An 18529-nucleotide genomic window follows, 5' to 3' on the forward strand; every position below is an offset into this window, starting at 1 on the left:
GCCAGCGACTTGATAGTAAGAAATCTGGGCCTTGGATGGATGCAGAATTGAAGCAGAGAAGTGAGAAGGAGAAACAGCAAAAGGGACTTCAGTGGTTTGTACTTGTTTTCCTTGGATAGACTTTGGACTGCACACCTCATCTCTCAGGAATTATTTGGGCGAACTGGTGACTCCATGTGTTTATTATATTAATTACCATCAAACCATGCAAATGAAATTTACTGAATAATAAATCTGTAGACAGATATACTCTGCATATTGTCGTACACCACTGCAAATTCGGGGAAAAGAACATGATTTTACTTACCACATTTAATTGGGCACAGAACAGAAGGGCTCAGGAATTTATAGCCAATGCTTTCATCCATTAAAAACAAGAGATTTTTTCCAATTTGTAAATTATTGGCTAAATTGAATTTAAGTCATGTCAGCAGGATCACCTCTGAGTCATTATTGTTTCTAGAGCTTGACCTTTTTGAGGGATGTCTGCAGGAGGCAAGAGCAGAAGTGGGGAGGAGCACAGAATGAAGCGCACTGCAAATAATTAAAAGATGTAGGGAACTGAGCTCAAAAATCCATTGATTCCTGTTTTATTCCAGCTGGTGGCCAGTGTAGGAAGCATGTAAGAAGCACAGAAAATAAGAATTCCTCATAAGCCCCAAATGGCTCATAAAATGCACGTGAAACTGCCAAAGGCCCTTAGGGACACAAGCGACTATTTTCCTTCTCCAGTTGCAGGGAGAGGTTGCTCTATGTGGCCATCCCTTTGCTGTACTCAGATCTTACAAAATATAAAGGCTCTTGAGAGGAATAAACTTGGAACACGCCATTAGCAGAATAAATTTGTTTTCTCCCCTTCAACAAATGGCATCAGCCCTGTATGCGTGGGAGGAGAAGACAGCAGTGACAATGCACAGTCATGAGGGGCAATCCCAGGCTGCAGACAAGTGTGGATCTGCAAAGCTTCCTCACAGGGCTGACAGAGATAGAAATGGAGAGTGCAGAAGTTGCATGGGAAGGGTCTGTGATAGGTGACCCCTCACTCCACGTTTCTTTAACTTCTTTTAACTTCCAATAGAAATCCCTCAGATGACAGCATTTTCTATACGGACGGAAATTATTCTCTCTGTGATTAGAGTATAATGCCAATTACAGGCCCATTTGAATGCTCACAAGAAGTGGCTTCATTACTAATCCTGTTGTCAGCTTCTTGCTGATAATATGTGATAGAAATAACTATTAATACTTGCTGTATGGCAAAATAGGAAAGTAAACACCTAAGAAAGCAGTGGTTTGGAGAGCAGGCAGCCTTTTCAGAAATTATACATTCTATGATTTTGAAGCAACATGTCCTGGTCAACATCACCTTCAGCAGCCAAAAGCATTTGTCATTAACTGAGTCACATAATGCCAATAACCTTCCAACACAAAGACCTAAACCCCTTGCTTTATCCAATGGCCTACAAGATGCCAAACACAGACTTTGACCCTACCCTTGGCAAAGGACTGGCAAAAGCACTGTTTTTCTCACAGGCACCTTTAACCCCAGCAGCAGAGCTCAAGGAATACTGCAGGGGATTGCTTCCCAGCTTACTTCAGTGTTGGCCTTTCCACCAGTCACGCTTGGCTGGGTCTTGCTGGGCGTCCCCAGCAGCAGAGATGTCCGGCATCATTATGCACCAAAAAACAACAAAGAGAGCTCAGATGGCTTCAAAGGACGTGGGATCTGCAGCCCAGACTGAGGGGGGCTGACAAAGAGAGAGGAAAAGTCAGGCTTCAATAACTTTTAATGACAGCTCTCGTTAGGATTAAAAAAACAACTCAGCCATCGTGGTGTGATTCAGTCTGAAGGGGTGCCCATCGCCCTTGTGCTGCAGGTTGCAGCACCACAAAGGAGGTTGTTATCCTCAAAATTAATAATTCAGAGCCACAGCAAAAAGCATGCAATGCCACAATGCAAAAGGCACTACTGCCTGCCAGACTGGAGACTGACTGCCGCCACTTCAGCCACTCCATCTTTTGCAGGATCTCATTTCACCCATCAACCTACATTCTTATTCCAAATGGGAAAAAGTAAGTTGTTTCAGCAAGGTCTGTCTTCATCTTCTTTCCCAGGCCCCCTGATCAGCCCCTGGAGTGACTGGTGCAGATGGACACCTACAAATAGCACTGGCTGGAAAAATCACAAATAAATTACCATCCTTCATTTTCCCCATTTCTTAGTATTTATTTGGCTAACAGAAAGGAAGGTTTAACATTTTAGAAAGTTCTTATCATCCTTTCCAGCTTTTACTGGAAATAAAAACTGTTGAAGCAAAAATCAGTGGTCAGGAATTGTAGGAGTCAATGGATTCCCAAGCTTTTGAAACTCTCAAGAAATGCCATATACTTGAACTTTTTCCTCATCAGTCCCACATGAGCCCTTGGATATCTTTTTGGCTTTAAGAGCATTGTATCTGCCAACATCACAGACAAAATCTATCCAAGTCTTAGTACTTTGGCCACATCTTCTGCGATCCCCTACTGGATAAACTGTTTTCATCACTCACCTCTCAGTAACTTTCTTGTGTCAAGAATGGACTACGTTCTCATTAGATGAATGAGACAAAGTGAAAATCCAGCTGTTGATGCTTCCTTTCTTCTGAGAAAGAAATAATATTTATCTACTATGATTTGTGCTGCAATGGGTCCTGAAAGCCCCAGTGGAGACACAAGCCCTGGAATGATATGGGCTATACATGAGATATGGCTACACATCCTGAAAGTTTACAGTCTAAAATAAGAAGACAAACAACTCTGATGTTATTCCAGACAAAGAATATCACATATCATGAAACTAAACAGTCCCAGTGAGAGAGAGATTTGCTTGAGTCTGTGGATAAGATTGGCAGAAATTCATCCCCCCAGAGTAACAGTATAAAATACGAGCTTAGAACAACATCAATTACCATACATTTAATAATTTAAATTATGTATACTCCATCTGTGCCTCAATTAACACCAGACTAGACCATTTATTTCAGTACTTGGATATCTTCTCTACTGTCTGGATTTCTGCTGTACTACTGACAGAGTAATGTTTTATCATCAATTCCTGTTTCTCAGGATTTTTCATTCTGTAAAGTAGCTCTTTATGGCAGTTATCTTGAACTCATAATAGCTTCACATCAAGAATTCAGAGGTATCATATGACTGTTATTTTAACATCATTTGTGTATTCAGTTCCACAGAATTATGAAATGTAATTAGGAGAAGGGGTTTAGAGAATTTACATGTAAAACACTTCACAGTCATTAGCAACATCAGCAAAGTCCTGTTGAACCAACACAGGAAGGCAGAGAGAAATGCTCCTGTTTTTCTAGTGTTCTGGAGTGGTTTTCCCATTTGTTGATCCTAGACATTTTTTCCAAGCAAAACCTAGTTCCAGGAGCATGGGAAATTGCCCTAGATTTACATTCATGCACTGTGGAGGACAAAAACCTGATCCTACACAATAAATCATTTATCATTTTCCATTTCATTTCAATATGGAACAGTATGACAGCACACTGGGGAAAATGGAAATGTAGTGGTATCACAGCTGCTCATGGGCACATTAGCAGGAGGACAAACCCAAGATAATACCGAGTTCAGAAGTTCAGATCCAGCAAAGGGTTATAAAAACTGAATTACAACCTTTGCTGGACTCAAATCCTTGGAGCAACTACTCCCCTGACACACACACAAGGTGTCTTTTGTCCTACAGCAGAATTACTGGGGTGCTTAAAATTACAACTTTCAAGTGTTAGTATTTCTTCCCTTCCCTTGCTATCTTCAGTAATTTCTCAGAATATCCATGACCTTGTTTTTTGTCTGATAATTATGGAAGTTGCAAACCAACAGAACACCAGTTTTGGAGTACTTTTAAATCCTACGTTTTAGCATAATGAAAATGTCATAGCAATAGCCCAATGCAAACACACACACACATATTAATAGCTTTTTTTTTTGCAGGAATAAAAATGTCTAGAAAGTGAACATACTTCAGTGTATGTAAAAACCTACTGCATTTTAATGCCTCAGGGTGTGAAAAATCAACATTTAACCCAAGGTTCTCACCATGTTTGGATGGAAGCATCACCCCTACATCAAAATGGTTACGAGGCTGGCTGGAGGAGTGGGAAGGAGAGAAATGCTGCAGAGAATGTGCAGGGTCCAGCTCCACCCATAAACTCATGCACCTTCACTGGCTGACGAACAGACTGCCCCAAAAGCACCACCTCAGCAGGGTAAGGCTTTGTGATGGTTTTCACACTGCTAAAGGTATTTGTAGGAAATGGAGCTCCCTGGGGCTTGATGCCCCTTCACCCACGTTCCACAGCTCAGAGCAAGCAGAGCCACAACAGGAATCTTCCCTGATTTTTGTTTTAATTGTTGATCCTGAGTTTCTTTGCTGTTTTAATTCAGAGCAGAGCCTGCAGCAGGAAGAAGGTGTGGGGAGAGGACCAGGGTCACTCATGTATCTCCTGGGAGGGCTCTTTCCCACTACAGCTGAAACCATGGAGGTTTTTGTGGGACAGCAAAGGAGCAGACCTGTAGGGAAAGGCCAAGGGAGACACTGACGTAATTTAGCAAAATGGTGGGTTTGTTGCTGTGACTTGGTGCTGTGCTCCTTTTTGACAGTGATACAAGGAAACTGTCGGATGGGCAGAGGATGTGTACTGAAGAGATTTATTGGCTTGTGTGGCCCCAAAAAGACCTAGTTGGTGCTGTGTTCAGTGGGTCTCTAATTTGTTTTCACTTGCAATTTTCCTGAGAAGATTTTCCCTCTCTCTCTCACTCTCTTTGTCTCTCTTTCACACACTCTCTCTCCATCTATCTTTTCCATCTGAAAACCTAAAATTAGGCTTTTAAATCTGAATGTAAGGTTGCCAAACATTGCAGTAGGATTTGGCAACACTTGGACAATTACTGAATTCCATGTTGCAGTGAGCATCTCATTGCAATATGATAATATATTCTAAAACAATGGATTTCATAGCAACAATGAACTCCATCCCAATTCAGGAAATGAGCTGAATGCAATATCCACCACGCCTCTGCCTCACAGGAGATATCCATCACAATTTGGCCAAAAGCACTGCAACAGTTACATGTCATTATGATTTAGCAAAAACAGTCAAACAAAAGAGCTACTGAAATAAAGTTACTGAAATATGCTTCCTTCAACACATCTTGCATAATATTTCTCCTCCCAAATTTATATTTCTTTTCTCATCTTTAGGAATCACTAGAACTACAGCTCCCTTCTTCTAACCTAGGGTCATTTTATTTCTCACTCTTTTGGTTGGCCCACCATAATCTCATACCACTCCGGAACGTAAATTCTACGTACCAATTTGTATTATGCATTTCCTTTTTCTTCATGCCTAGATTTTACTAAAACTCTTCTATACTTACACAGTCATCTACAACAAACTAAAAAAAAAAAAAAAAATTAAAACTTATTTCTTTCCAGAAGGGAAGGAAATAGGTTTTGCTACTGTTTCATTTATAGGATCCCCTTAGGGGCTTGCATAGATATGTTTGGCTGCAGGCTTAGTGCATTGCCTGTGATTTCCACTCAAAGGACACTGGAACAAACAAAAATCATAATCTTTTCCCTCCATCTATTTTAAACAATATCAGAGAGTAGAGAAGAACACTCATTTGTCTTTTTTTAAAAATGATATTTTAATTACTCATGTCATGCCTCAGCAAAATGGCAAGCCTTTTGTTAAAATGGGGCTTAATTGCATTACGAAGCCTTCATGGGACCCTTGCACATAAAGCGCTTTTCTTCAGACTTTCAAGACCTAAATTTGCAGTTGGCTCCTGACCAGCGCACTCGAGCAGATAGGCACGTAGGTAGCGGGCAGACCCCGTGTTGATGAAGCAATCATAATTGACCGCCTCATATGTGCTACTCCACAAATTTGCCCGCAAACAAAAATTGCATCTGCATGTTGGTTTTCATTTTGAATTCATTCAGAAGAAAAAAAACAACTAACCTAAAAAAAAAACCCAGCCCCTAGTATGTCAGAAAGCATGAAGACACCTTCACGGACTGTTGGCTACGCCTCAACAAAGCTTTACAACAATCTGTTAGACAAAAAAGAGACTGATGCAGATACCTTAATAAGCATCCCATCTGTGAGGTCATCGGGATATTTCAAACAACTTTCAGCTCTCATTAGTTTAGTGGACTCCACAAGCATGTCCTTATCTTTTGTAACTTTTGCAGCCAAACTTCCTGGGAAAGCCTCTGAGCTGGGTGACATTCCTACCCATGGGTCAGTCTGCAGTAATGAGCCACCAATTTATGTGTCCTTTGCACTCGCAGGCAGTATATGTTTATGTTAACCTTTATGTTGAGAATTTTTTCCTTTATCCATGTAATTCTCTGGGTTCTACCATGCAAATCTCATTTTTTCTAACAGGCTGCAATTAGGATATCCAAGCTATTGATCACAGTCATTTGCAACACTGATGGGCATTCTCCAATAACTAATTTTTTTTTTTTTTTTTTTTTAACTATATTAGTGATGGAATGTGTAACAGAGATTATGCCTGAAAAGTAATAGTGACTAGTGGAGCAGCAGGCTCATGGGAATCCTTATCAGCTCTCTGGTTTTGTACTTCAATTAATACAGGAGGTATAGCATAGTCTATTGCTTCTCATAAAACACACTATGAATGACGTTGCACAGAAATGAGATTTACAATTTTTCAAGTCTGCTAGGCCTGAATGAGTGAATGGGTATTTATTACAATTTCTTACAGTTTTATGCACTTGAAAGGGATAAAGCAGGTTCATCAGCACTTGCCCACATGTTAGATCTTCACTGCACTAATGACTACCTCTTTAAAGGGGATGTTGTAATGCTATTTTCTTTTCTAAGAACTCCTGTGTCTGTGTTCAGAATTTGTTGGACTGAACCATTCTGCTACTTAAGGCACAAGAGGGTAATGTCCACAGTCCTTATTCAGATCTTTCTTTTGGCTGCTGCTGTTTCCTGAGTTTTGTATGAAAGACATGGGTGGAAAAAGAGAACTGGTGAAACACTGATAGCAGATGGATGCAGTATGAAGAAGTAAGAAGAGATGCCACAGAAAGTCTACAGGACCATAAAAGGTAAAACCAAAACTTTTGAATAGGATGGAAAAAGCAAGGGTGACCTGAAGAGTGAGCCAAAAGGTGTGTGTTTGTGCATGGTTGGAGGGGTGTCTGTCCAAGGCAGGACAAATGGACAAATATGATTCAAGGAAGAAAGTGAAAAATGGAGGCTAAACAGAAGATATTTCAGTATTTCAGGAGTGGTGGAGTCAACATCCAGACTAAAGTTTTGGTGGGAACGCTGAAGTAGCAGTAAAATAGGGAAGAGATTACAGAAAAATGCCTGAATGGGAGCAGCACAAATGAGGAGTAAATCCTCAAAGATTACCATCATCTGAAAATCCCAAAGTGGGCAGGGCAATGATGAAGGTTAGGAAGGACAGAATAGGATGGGAGAGACTGATTTCACACTTGGAGGTACAAAGTTGTATTCTGATCACATTTTGTATTTCAACTGTCTTCATTTTCATCCACTGTAAAGAGAATATAAGTTTTATTCCCTTCTTTATTAACCTTCCTTCTCCAGCACTGTGTCTTGGCTCATTCGATGTGCACAACAACTTTCTTTTCAAAGCAAATAGAAAACATTTATAATGCACCATATGACTTGAGTAAGGAGGGGAAAAGCCTCCATTCCAGACTTTCTCAGCTACTGAATGCCTAAAGAGATTCCTCTGCCTTCCCACAGATTCCAACCAAAATTAATAAAATCTGGGAAAAATCTGCTAGGAAACATCACTCAGGTCATATTCCATAACCAGGAAGAACTTTGAGTTTAGATGTAATGGGATCTGTGGGTTGGATAACAGTTAATCTCATTTCCTTCTTTCTGTCTACCTAACATGCTATTTTTATTCTGCCTTGACTATTTAGAGTTTGCAGTAAACACCAGCAATATATTTTCTGTTGGTACTTCTCATAACCACTTTCTCACATAGAGGTGTCTGGAACTGCATTAGTGATCAGCCTGCTCTCCCAGGCAGGCTACTCTAGGTTTCTCCCCTTACTCTTCCTGTACTCCCTAACAAATCCTATAAAATCTGACCTTAAACTCAACAATCATCACAGGCTTAGGGATATTTATTTGTGTTTTCCTGCCAGTTTTCATTTTTACAACTTGTGTGCTCATACGGAGTCAGTGTGGTTTCCTTTCATTGTTCCATAAAATAAAGTAACTCACTTTAGCATTTGAAAAGGGAATTTCAACCACAGCACAATCCTTTTCCTGTCTCAGAGAAGAATGTTTCTGGGGCAGGTTAAACACTATGTTTTCCACATGCAAACCTGATGCAATTCAGAACATACAAGTAAAACGTATTGTTGGACCATGGGAAATGTGATGTGAGGAAAAGAGATTAAATAGCCAGCCTTGGAAAATGAGAAATAAATGCAAATAGTAGCCAATGCTATTCAAATTACTGCTACAATGATATATATAAAACCAGTATTTGCATAGGAGATTGAAGATTTGTGTCTGTTTCATGATCCTGAAGTAGCACACAAAAACCATTCATGAAACACAAAGCTTTTGCTGTAGATGTCCTTGGAAGATGTCCTAAAATTTGTGGTACAGGATAATAACTTTTGGAACTAACTGCAATAGAGACATCTAGAAAGAGAGAAAATTTAACCCAAATGTTCTAATAAGGTCTTGGTCTCCTCTCTTAAAAAGTCTTCACAGGAAGCCCCTTTATCCTTTGCAGTAAAAGCAGAGGGTAATGTTTTAGGCAGCTAAGATAGCAATATTTCTTTTGTTTTTTTGAACTGATACATCATAATTGTCCTGCAGAACCAGGTTAAACAATACAGTTTAGTGCTTTCAGAAACAGTTTAATGACAGGTGGTCAATAACCAATTTGCTTTTTCTGATTATTTGGGAAGCAACTAATCTGTAAGATGCCCTTTCTCTCTGTTTGCTGGAAGGTCCAAGAGATGCAATAAAGGCAGCTTTGCTTCGAGGAGCCTGGCATAGCCTCGCACGCTGCCACTCCACCTGCCAGGGCACACAAACACTGCCTGGTTCTGGCCCCACAAAGCACTGAACTCAAGCTGCAGATATGTGCTTAGTGATACAAAGACTTACAGAAATGTAAAAAAATGTGAAGTAAGATCATCAGGAAGAACAACAACTGCTGTCAGAAACCTGATTCATTCTCTGTAAGATAAACAAAACAGCATTTATGGCTAATTATTAGCTGTCCTGTGTCCTTCATAGATTAATAATTCTATTATAGGGTGGTTTTTGGGGGTAGACAGCCTAGATCTCAATGCAGTAGCTTAAACATGGGTGTTTAGAGGCATCTAAACCATGTCCCGGATCTCTTTTCTCCCAGGTGCCACCCAGAAGTTTATGTGTATCTTGTAGATTCTGAGTAGTTTCATATGTCTTGCTCAGCTGTCTCAAACCCACATGTATGAGAAGTTAGTGATTCAAGAATGGAAGAGCAAATTCCTTGAGCATCTAACAGGCAGAGAGTCTGCAGAGCAATACCCCCCTGGCCCAGAGCCCTGCCCATGATCAGACCATAAGAGTCATCACAATATGAAGAGACAATTCCTTCAGCAGGTGAGAGTCTAGATTTGTCAGTAAGCAACAGGAGGGTGGAAAGGACACTCAAAACAATGAGTGAGAACCAACCCCTCTGTCCTGGGAACATTCCTCTTTGCAAACAAGAACTGCATACAAGGCATGAAGTGATGGAGAAACTGCCTTGCTCCTGGATACATCTCTTTAGTTTCTCAAGCCTGGAAGGCTCTTTCTTCCCTTAGGGTGTTGTCAGTGGTCAAATGGTCTTACCCTGTGGTACCATAGCAAATGCAAAGGACTTATCCCACCCAGCAAGCCTGTGCCATTCAGCACCAGATCATAGTGTGGCCATGACCTATCATTTCTGGCTAGCTGACCTACCCCAGTGATGTGGGAGCCCACACAGGCCTCATGGAAACCTAGTGCCTTCTAAAATGCCAGCATGAAAACAAGATAAATTTCTGTCAGATTGTCATCAGACCAATTTTAATCTTCCAGAGCTAAACAATCCCTTCTGCTGAAGGCTCCAGATGGGATAAAAAGAATGCAAATAGCAGTCGAATCAGTGTGATAGAAAAGGAAGATGTGGGAGCAGAGCCTTGTTTTCTACTATTTGAAACCCAGCCAATGAATCATCTAATCTGCAGCAACATGTATAGTACCAGTAGCTTGTAAATGAAATGATTAATATAAATTTTAATTTTTTTTTTTGAGATACGAAGTTGAAGATAGTGTCCTGTAGGCAGGTGGAACACCCCCTCTGGCGACATCCAAATAGTCTGAAAGAATCAAGCATCAAATTTCTTTCAACAACCTGTGTAAGTACTTAGCCAATTTCAGCAGATACAATCTCATTAATAACATTTCTTGCACTTTCTTTCACGTTGTTTTCAACTCGATCTTTTTAAGGTTTTGTTTTGGAAATCAACTGATATAGAGAGAGGTTTCAAAATTAAATCCCCTCTTTTCCTTAATATTTACTTTTTTCTCCACGTCTAACTAAGCTTGTATTGCAATAACTCTATACTTTCTAATCTGGAAAGGTGCTTCATGCTTAATCAGTAGATGCTGATGGGTTGTTTCCTGCTCCATATTTATAAAGGAATTAGCCATAAAGAGAGATAGCAGGTTAAAAAACCCCAAAAAACAAACCTGCAGAAAAGTAGCCATGTAAGATTCACTCTTTCAGCTTTCATCCCCCATTCACCTTTAGCTGGCATCTACTTTTAGTAGATATTTAAAATAAACCAAAATAAGAGACTCAAAAAGTGTATGTGGTGCACTTTACCCAGGCTGGAGCAGTCTCTGCCACAGGCAAACAGGTTTGGCACTGAGGTAAGAGAGGAAAGGCAACACAAGGAATTTATGAAGGCTGCACAAGATCCTTATTGTCTTGTGTGAATATTCTCTTTACAGATTTAAGCTGAAGTCCCATATAGAGAAACTTCAAGGATTGGCAGCTGCTTCTAGCATTAACCCACATTTCTATAGATTCAAATGATAAATTGATATCTCTCTATTACATTAAAAAAATAAAGGGTTTTTTTCAAAATAGTAAAACATTTTTAAAATAAATTGAACTGTAGCTTTCATTATCTTTCTTAATTCTTCAAATCTCCCAGTCCCCTTCAATCCCATGCAGCAAATATCCCACTTTTAAAACATTTGTTCCTACTGCACTGATTTTACTAAGGTGATTCCATTTCTGCTGTGGTTGGAATTGTGGTGGTGATTTTGCTGTACAGTTCACTGACAATAAAACAGGAAAAAGAGCCAAAGAGAAAGCCAAATATGGATTAGACTTTTGCAAATATTTCTGTACAGATGGATGCGCATGCAGAAGTGATCTCACTGAAGTGAATGGGATGAAACACCACTCAGAGGCTATAGGTAAGTGCTTACATTAAGGTACATAATTAAGCTTCCACAGCCAACAGACATAATATATTTATTATGGGGAAGTAAGAGCATGGACAAACCCTAGAGGCAACTAATGAAAGGACACACTCTTCAGAGTTTCTTGCTGCAGGTGCAGTTAAGTGATTCCTATTAGAGCTCCAGCCAAATACCCTGCAGGACGGAGAACATGGACTCAGTGTTGGCTGTGGAACAGCTACCCTCACCTGAAAGGGAATTGCCCTGAAGAAAGGCAGTGCCCTGGTAGAGCAGTTTGAGACTAATTCATGTGAAGTGGCACAAAACTGAAGTCCATCCCCGACAGTGAACCTGTTTCAGGACAGCCTCAAATGCTCTACGGCAGGTTTTAATTTGTATGCAAAAGACCACATTCAATGAGCTTGCTGCCAATTAAGATTATTTATAGAGAACATGATGTTTAATTTCAAACCTCACAGTTGCAAGGAAGAGAGGGCAGGCCCTGAATGAATGCAGATAAGAGACTCCCAACAGCGTTGGCATGTGGCAACATTTGGCTGCAGACAGACATCCCCCAGTGATGTGGCTGTGTGGGGACAATATTCCTCCACCCTCCCTTGTCTGGGCTGCCACCTCCTGGCTTGTGAAAGCCATCCTGTCCCTTTCAGTCCAAATGAGCTCAAATTAGTGCCAGCAAAACTAAGTCATTCTAACTGAGAGAGTCCTGGAAGGAGGAAAGAGGGACATTTTGAAGGAGGTGGAGGCTGCAGCCAGCACTCCATGGTGCAGATGGTCCACAAGCCACATCTGGGGATACTCCACAACAGTGAGCCTTGCTCCTGAAGACCATAAAACCTTGCCACTGGCAGGGTCTTTGTACAAAACCTTGCTTTCATGCAAGTATTTAGAATTTTAGAAGATATTTTAAAGTATTTCTGGAAGTGTCCCTTTCCTGGCAGGTTTACAGCAAAGCCAGGACAAGTTGCAAACACTCTGAAGTCACAGAGCAGCCAGTCGAGAGCACTCCAGGATCAGAAGCTGCTGAAGGGAAAGAGCTGTTGGCAGGTTTCAACAGGCTCCCTCCAATGGAGGTTTTTTAAAAGCACAAAACACCACAGCAATAAAAGTGTAATGTGTTAACCTGAGGTAAGCCTGAGAATGAGCTGCTGAGGAAAACTTGCTGTTGATTTTCAGAGAGACACATTCCTTATCCAAACCTATCTGGCCTGGCAGCTGGAGAGCCTCTTGGCACAGTGCTTATCCAGTCCTTAATTACAAGTCTTATCTATCAAATTAAAATTCATTAAAAATGACTAGGTGGGGTCTTGCTAGTGATTCTCTGTGGCAATGACACTGTACCTGTAAAACAGGTACACATTACCCTGGGTCCTGGCAGCTACACTGCACTGTGCTGGATGTGATGTCAGGTATTGCTCATTATGACCTGCAGAAAAAACTAAGGGAGTTTCCAGCCGCTAAGGGAGTTTCCTGCAAATGTCACAGATGAGTGAAACCTCAGCTACACTGGTGTTACAAAGATCTTGCTGTCTGTGTGTCCAGGAAAAATGAATTCTGCCTGAGACTGGTAGGGAAGGACCACAAAGATGGTAAGAGAATGGGAATGCCTGATGCAAGAGAAAACTGAAGGAATTTATCCTGACAAAATTTAAAATTGCTGCAATTTAATACCTAGGGGAAAGTGTCATGGCAGGAGAAGATCCAGCCAAGCTGACTGTAAGAAGGGGAATTCTCTGGTGCAGCCTGCCTGTAGCAGCAGTGAAAGCAAAAAACTTCATCTAAGCAGCAGCAAGAGATCATAACTTTCTCATGGTCAAGCTGCAAATTACTGATCTACAGTCTATTACTTTGAAAGAAGAATGCTGTAGCATTCTGCACTAATGTTGCATTAATATAGCTCCATATTTCTTTATCCATCAGGTAGAAAAGCATTGCTTGCTGCTGTACATATTTTGAAATATTTAGTTGTTAAAATAATTTTAAAATATTCATTAACCAATACTAGTAGATTTAGAGAAGGTTAAAACACAATTATGTGTGAAGCCTACACTCATAGTCCAGCCATCAAAAAGAAAAAGATGCATTTTCTGGGAATAGCAAATAAACTGATGTGAAAACTCCTGGTACTGCTTTCTAAGCATATATCCAAACCTGTTCATGTCCCAAATGCTAAGAAGAATGTAAAGGTGGTTAGCCCAGTAACAGTGACCAAAACATGATAATTACTGTACCATTTCTATAATCAAGTTTCAAATTAGAGATAAGACTGGGACATACGTAGAGAGGCATATGCACAGAACCCACCCTGATGGGATTTATCTTGTCAGGACTGATAAACAATAACAAAACTGTCAACCCAAGAATGAAAAAACACGAGTTGGACTTGAGCCATAATAATTATTGGAGTTTTGTGATATTTTAAAATAGATAAGAGAATTTTAAAAGTCTATTTGACTCCTGGTTTGATGGCACAGGTTTTTCCTGAAACCAGAAAAGTCCTGAAATTTACTGAAAGCAAAAGGGAAGTGAAGAAACTGGCATTCACCTGTCATCAGGATGTAGAAAAAATATTATGGTCCTGTGGGACTGAATTAAAAAGTGTCAGTGCTGCATTGGCTTGAGTAAACAAAATGCTCATCTATCAGCTATTTAAAAAGAAATTAGACAAATGGCTTTCTCAGAACAATTCCGTTTTCCAGTTATTAGTTGTTGTTTTACTCCTCAGTAAGGTAAGTTTGGTGGGAGATCTCTTTGATTTATAAAACACTTTCTTTGTTGCAAAATCCCATCTATAAACAAACAAATTTATTGCAACTTAAGCTGCAGTTGCTCCTATTATACTGTCAGTTCCTATTAACTTCACCATAATCTGGTACATCAGTTTATTATAACAGGCAGACACGGGTTTCTTCTCATGAGAACAAAGTAATGGATATGGAGAATGAAGACCTTTGTTTTTAATGCTGCAGTCTGTTGTAATGCAGGAAAAACCAACAACAAGGATGAGAACAATGATGGATCCACAAACCTTGTGGATGTGTCATGGTTTAACCCCAGCTGGCAACTATCACACAGACACTAGCTCACAGCCCCCACCCCAGTGGGATGAGCAGCAGAATCAGAAAAAAAAAAAAAAAAAAAAAAAAAAGAAAAACTTCATGGTCTAAGAACAGTTTAATAATTGAAAGAAAGTAAAATATGCTACTACTAGTAATAACAGTAATGAAAAGGGAGATAGCAAAAAGAGAGGAACGAGTAAGACTCAAAAAACCAAGCAATGCACAATACAACTACACACCACCTTCTGACTGATGTCCAGTCATTCCCTAAGCAGTCATCAACCCAATTCCAGATAACACCCCCAGTTTATATGTGGACATGGTGTTCCCTGCTATGCAATATCACTTTTGACAGGCCAGGTCAGCTGTCCTGGCCATGCTCCCTCCCAGCTTCTCATACACCTCCTCACTGGCAGAGCATCAGAAACTGAAAAGTCCTTGAGCTAGAGTAAGCACTGCATAGTAACAACTAAACCATCAATGTGTTACCACCATTCTTATCCCAAATCCCAACCACAGCACTGTACCAGCTACCAGGAAGACAATTAACTCTATCTTGGCAAAAACCAGAACAGGACGTTGTCTACACAGATTGTGGTAAAGAATTTGACATAATTTCCTACAGCATTCTACTAGAGAAAGCATCTGCTCTTGGCTTGGACAGGTACACTGCTGGGTAAAAAACTGGCTGGATGCCCAGCCCCAGAGTGGTGCTGGATGGAGTTTCATTCAGCTGGAACCTGGTCACAAGTGGTGCCCCCCAGCAGGCAACACCAAGTTGGGAAAGAGCATTGATCTGCTGGATTTTAGGAAGGCTCTGCAGAGGGATTGGGACAGGGTGGATCTCTTGGGTGACACCAAATATATGATGTTCAATTAGGCCAAGTGCTGGCTGCCTAGAGGAGAAGAACGGGGGGATGCTGGCTGACAGTCACTGACCATGAGCCAGAGTGTGCCCAGATGACCTAAAAGACCACTGGCATACTGGCCTGTATCAGAAATAGTGTCCAGCAGGAGCAGGGCAGTGACTGTCCTGTACTTGGCACTGCTGAGGCCACTCCTGGGTGCTGTGTCCGGCTCTGGGCCCCTCATTAGGGGAGGTCATTGAGGTGCTGGAGTGTGTCCATAGAAGGGCAACAAGGCTGTCTGGAACACAAGTCCTGTGAGGAGTGGCTGAGGGAGCTGGGGGTGTTTATCCTAGAGAAAAGGAGGCTTAGGGGAGATCTTATCACTCTCTATATCTGCCTGAAAGGAGGGTGTAGTGAGATGAGGCTTCATCTCTTTTCCCAAATAACAAGGGATAGAACAAAAGGAAATGGCTTCAAGTTGCTCCAGGGCAGCTTTAGATTGGATATGAGAAGAATTTCTTCACAGAAAGGGCTATCAATCACTGGAACTGAGCTGTCTGGGGAAGTGGTTGAGTCACTGTCCCTGAAGGTGTTTAAAAGATATGCAGATGTGGCACTTAGGGACACAGTTCAGTGGTGACCTTGGCAATGCTGGGTTAAAGGTTGAACTTGAAAATCATAGGGGTCTTTTCCAACCTAAATAATTCTATCATTCTATGGTTTTGGTGCTGATCTAAAAGAAGATCTGTCATTCTTCTCACTGAGAAAATTGCTCATTATGAGACCTTTTCCAGTATCAGTTTAATTGGTTCTGCACCTCTCACTATAGTGGTAAGGAGCTGCATTCCAATACACAGCACCCAGGCAGGCAGCAAGTTTAGTTTAATAATTTTCTCTTGTTGTTTAAATAGATTAACTATATTCCATTTTTGCCAAATACTTTACACAAAATAAATCGTTCAAGAGCCTGGACAGTTATGCTGAAAGAATTCATTACTGCCTGACAACACCTGTCATCACTTTTCCATTGAACCACAAAACAGATCACAAAGACAGCTATAGCTGAGTAAGTTAGTCTCTTATTTACAAAGCAAAAAGTAACTGTGCTTCTTAAAAGCTTCAAATATTTTGTTTGATGACTAATGTTAAAAAGAAATAAAAGTGTTTTAAGAATAAATAAGAAGATAGTCTGAAATGCCTCACTGTGGCTAAGCATTTTTTCTCACATGACAAAGCAAGCTTTCCTCTTCTTTCCTTGCTTGTGGATCTAGTTTTCACAATGTGGGTGACACAGATGATAAAACTGTGGGTCTACTCTGCTCCACTCTTCCCTCTTGTCTTGCCAGAAGGACATGGGGACAACAGCCAGGTGTTTTGTCTCCTACAAAAACTTGACCTTACCTGTAGATTCCTTCTCAACCTCCAGACACAACCCTGCATTCAAAAGAGACATGCCCTGAGGAAATAAAAATTGATGGAAAAGTGCAAACGGTGACCATGCAATCACCTGGAGGAAGAAGAAACTTGCAGGCTGACATCTTTATGAGAACAAAATAACATCAATAAATCTCCTCTTCTGCATTATCAGAGGAGATATGGTGTGATTCTCAGGCCTGTGCAGGGATAGGAGCTGGACTTTGATGATCCTTATGTATCCCGTTCAATTCAGAATATTCTGTGATTCCTTGATCCAGCAAGTAAAAGAATCCTCTTTTTTCAAGAAGAAGCACTTAAATCCAGAGCTGAACAACAAATATACGAATCATGACCAGGCACAAAAATCCTATTCTGTTCAACTTGATGTTATGAGCATTCAGGACTTTCTCAAATAAATCCCCCAGGCAAACATTTCCTACAGGGAAAGAGGCTCTCCCAGCTGTCTAAAATCTTGAAGAAAAAGGAGAGGCTGAATTATTCCTAGAGGATGACAGTGAAAACCTAAAGATGGGAAAAACCCAGATGAGACACTGACAAAGTGTGGTCTGTGTAGCTGCAGCACCCCATAGCAGCTATGCACACTCAAATCATGGGAAAATTAACACCAGTGAGGTTTGACAGGAATGTTTACCTACAGGCTCAAAAGATCACATAGTGAAGAGCATTGAAATTGTATGTTTAAATCTGAGAGGGTTGATTCATGCAAATTTCACAACTAACTCAGGTTTTACATCCCTTCTAAACCTGTTCTTGAGCCCTTTCAAAGTACTTCTAAAATTCCCGCTGCTCACTGAAGAAACCAGTCTTCTTCCTAGTCTCCTTCACTCCTGAGTCTGGTTGTTATTTCTTGGCAATGAGTCTCAAGCTCCAGCTGTATATTACATAAAATGCATTTCCTTTAATCTATTTGGAATTTGCTCATATTTCATCTCCTTGCTCCTGTGTTGTGTGAAAGGTAATAAAAGCAACAACTCCAACTGCTCTGAATGCTTTACCATATTGTCCAATTTTACACATTCCCTTTTGCTTATGCCATCCCAAATGAAAAAGCATCACTCTTTTCATTCTCTATGGAAGTTTGGATTCATTGAAGGAGGCAGAAGCAGCCTCTTTCTACTCTTCATGTGCTAGAAGGGGAAACTGAGAAGCTTTGCTACCTCTGCAGTCAGAAGCAGACTGACACATCATGACTGGTGAGGAATATCTGAAGACATGGAGATCAGATTGCTGGACCCAGCTCCTTCCAGACAAAGCCAGCTTTTTTTATGCACTGGCCTGAGGCATCCTTAGAAAATTGTTTGCTTGTAGACTTCTTGGTTGTCAGGTAGAGGAAGGCAATGAGTAAATTAGACTATCAGGTGCTTTCCTGGGTGACTCTGTGCTGTCAGTCACTAACAAAGGCAGCTCCCACCTCACATGTCACTAGATGAAACAGGAATAATTCATTTAGTCACCTTAAGACACTTCTAAATCCAGTACTGCCTTCTTTCCTTTCAAGTTAGAAACTTTACTCCTCTTCTAAAGCATTGCTGACGGCAAATGTTGCAGAGCTGTGCAAATCATCTTTCAAATACATTTCTTTAGTTATTGTTTGGTTTCAACATTACCATTTCAAATCCATCTTAGAAAT

The 18529-nt window shown here is 40.6% G+C and overlaps 1 long non-coding RNA gene across 1 annotated transcript; it reads left to right on the forward strand.

Annotated features, from left to right (window-relative positions):
• The first annotated feature begins 4452 nt into the window (after positions 1–4452).
• LOC310907785 lies at positions 4453–17704 on the forward strand. The gene is made up of 5 exons (XR_014589722.1): positions 4453–7153; positions 9469–9701; positions 10377–10480; positions 11487–11552; positions 16809–17704. It is a non-coding gene; the product is annotated as an uncharacterized lncRNA (long non-coding RNA).
• Positions 17705–18529: the final 825 nt, after the last annotated feature.

The sequence above is a fragment of the Zosterops lateralis genome (assembly GCF_965231275.1).
Source record: "Zosterops lateralis genome assembly, chromosome: 3".
Taxonomy (NCBI): Eukaryota; Metazoa; Chordata; class Aves; order Passeriformes; family Zosteropidae; genus Zosterops; species Zosterops lateralis.